General features: G+C 54.1%; 1 pseudogene; it reads left to right on the plus strand.

The window, feature by feature from the left end:
* The window catches only part of LOC103074063 (transmembrane protein 25 pseudogene), an 8,524-nt pseudogene extending 5,980 nt beyond the window's left edge, over window positions 1-2,544 (plus strand).
* The last annotated feature ends 448 nt before the right edge of the window (window positions 2,545-2,992 follow it).

Here is a 2,992-nt window from a genome sequence, read left to right on the forward strand (position 1 = left end):
ATTCCTGCTCCCTTCACGTGGGAACGTCCCTCCCCACCAGGCAACAGCCTCTGGAGTAGGCCATCCACCCGCCCCGCTAATCCCTGCCCACTGCCCACATCTATCTGCAAGCTTGCTGGCCCCAGTGGATCCCTCCGGCCTGGATTCCACGTGGCCACTGCCCCCTGGTGGCTGGAGCCATACATTACTGAGGATGAAGGGACAGTGTCAAGGCCAGGGCCTAGTCTCTAACCCACCAGAGCCCAGTCCAGACCACCCCCATCAATGTTCCCCCTTGCAGATGGCCTCCTCCTTGCTACATCCAACAGGCGCTTTTCACTCCTATGGGACTTGCCTTCTCTGCAGCACACGGTCACAACCATCTTTTAAAAATCCTCTTTACATCTAAGAAAGTTCACTCCTCTGGTTCTCCTGCTGTCTCGGCTGCTCTCCCAGAGTGAATCATCCCTACTCCAAATTGTCTTCTCTCTGCTGCTAACCCCATATTTGTCTCCAGCTTATCCCTCTCTCCTAAGCTTCAGACCAGATATCCAGCCACCTCCTGGAGGTCCCAAAGGCGCCTCAGAATCTAACCTGAAATGCCTCTTGCCCATCGTGCCCCCCCAACACACACACACACACACACACACACTTGAGATCCCTCCCCCCATAGTAGCAGCTCCATCCGATCTAGCAATGAAGTCAAGAAAAACGGCCCCCAGCCTGACAGCCTCTTCCTCACATTCATATCCAAATCGGGCTTGAAATCGAATTCAGTTCATTTCCCGCCTTAATATTAAGATGAAACGGTGGGGAGGGATAGATTGGGAGTTTGAGACTGACATGTACACACTGCTATATTTAAAATAGATAACCAACAAGGACCTACTGTATAGCACAGGGAACTCTGCTCAGCATTCTGTAATAACCTGAATGGGAAAAGAATTTGAAAAAGAATAGATACATGTATATGTATAGCTGAATCACTGTGCTGTACACCTGAAACTAACACAACATTGTTAATCAACTATACTCCAATATAAAATAAAAATTTTAAGATCAATAAATAAAATGTCGAAACCAACTGAAAAAAAACAATAAAATTATTTTTTTAAAAAGATGAACCATATGAAAATTACCAATCGTCAATCAGCTTTTTTTTTTTTTTTTTTTTTTTTTTTTTACAAAAGAGCAGTTTCAAAGAATTCAACCTAATATTCCTCAAATTCGTCTCCTCTTCTCTTCCTTGCCCCCGGTGTCCTGGTTCAGGCCTCCACACCTCCTGCTTGGCCCGATGCACCCGCTTCCTACCTGGCCTCCCAGTTTCCAGTCTGGCCACTGGGGTGATCGTTCCACAACATGCCTCTGATGAAGTCCCTGCTTCAAACTCTTTCAGGGCTCCCTGCTGCCAACAGGACAAAAGCCAAACCCCTTAGCCAGCTTTTCAGGCCCTTTGCAATATCTGGCTCCCCTCCCCCTCCAGTCCCTGCCCGCCATGCGTCTTATCCTCCGGCCACACCGGACCACCACTGCTTCCTTGAATCCGCCTCCTCTTACCTCCTGGCCTTGGTACATGCAGTTCCCTATAACTAGAATGTCCTTCCCACTCTTCTGCCCCTGGCTAACCTATTAGACTTCAAGAACCAGCTCCCAGAGGCAGGCAGGGGCGGGCATGTTTTGTGACCCCCGCCTCCCGGATCCCCTCTTCAGCCCAAATCCAGAGGAGGCGAGAAGGGGCGTAGATGGGTGAGGGAAGCGGGCAGGAGAGAGCCGGGGTCGGGAGGAGGACGGTCCCTTTGGGGGAGGGGCGCGTGTACCCGAGTGTTTATGCCTATGTGTGTGTGTGTGTGTGTGTGTGTGTGTGTGTGTGTCTGGGTCTGGTGCAGGCTGCACCTTTGCTGGTTGTCTCTGTGTACCTGCGAGCGTGTGCCTGTTTGTCCCGTGGAGTCAGCGCTCAGTTCTGTGCCTGCAAGGTGTACAGTTAAGCTGGAGATTGCCCAGGTTGGGGCCAAGTACCAGGAAGCTCAAGGCCCGGGCCTCCTGGTCGTCCTTTTTGCCCTGGCGCGTGCAAACCCGCCTGCCAACGTGACCTGGATCAACCAGGATGGGCCAGTGACTGTCAACGCCTCTGACTTCCTGGTGCTGGATGCCCAGAACTACCCCTGGCTCACCAAACACACCGTGCAGCTGCAGCTCCGCAGCCTGACACACAACCTCTCCGTGGTGGCCACCAACGATGTGGGTGTCACCAGCGCCTCGCTTCCGGCCACAGGCCCCTCCCGGCGCCCATCCCGGATCCCTAGTGACTCCAACAACCTGGAATTCAACAACATGCGTCTGCCGCGGGAGAACATGTCCCTCCCGTCCCACCTGCAGCTCAATGACCTCACTCCAGACTCCAGAGGGAAACCAGCGGACCAGCAGATGGCTCAGGACAACAGCCAGACAGAGCTTCTGGATCCAGAGCCCGGCGGCCTCCTCACCAGCCGAGGTTTCATCCGTCTCCCAATGCTGGGCTACATTTATCGGGTGTCCAGTGTGAGCACTGATGAGATCTGGCTCTGAGCTGAGGGCAAGACAGAGGGTGCCTTCTTGGCCCCTGGGCACCCTCCCGGTCCTCCTCCAAGGCCTGGCCACATTGCCAACGGGAAGAGGCCATGCCACTGCCACTTTTGCTTGTCCTCTGGGTCACTGGTATCCTTGGTAAGGCTGCCAGCTGGACCTAAGCCCTTGTTCCAACTCTGGTTGAGGGCCTGCATGATTGCCTGTGCCCAGGCGGATGGGATTCTCTGTCCAGGTGTGCCTGGTGGTCATCCAGCATCTAAGCATGGCATGGCCTGTCGGCTTGGGGCAGTTCTGTGCCCCACACCGGTACTCCTCAGCACCCGGGGCATGCCTGGTTGGGAGGGCCCTGCACGCCCTGGATCTCCTTCCCATGGTATGCAGCTTTGCTCCCTCAGGGAAAATTTAGGACCTTGCTAGCTGTAGAGAACCAGCCTGCCCTTTGCACAGG

This window comes from Lipotes vexillifer, unplaced genomic scaffold (assembly GCF_000442215.2).
Source record: "Lipotes vexillifer unplaced genomic scaffold, Lipotes_vexillifer_v1.1 scaffold371, whole genome shotgun sequence".
Classification (NCBI taxonomy): domain Eukaryota; kingdom Metazoa; phylum Chordata; class Mammalia; order Artiodactyla; family Lipotidae; genus Lipotes; species Lipotes vexillifer.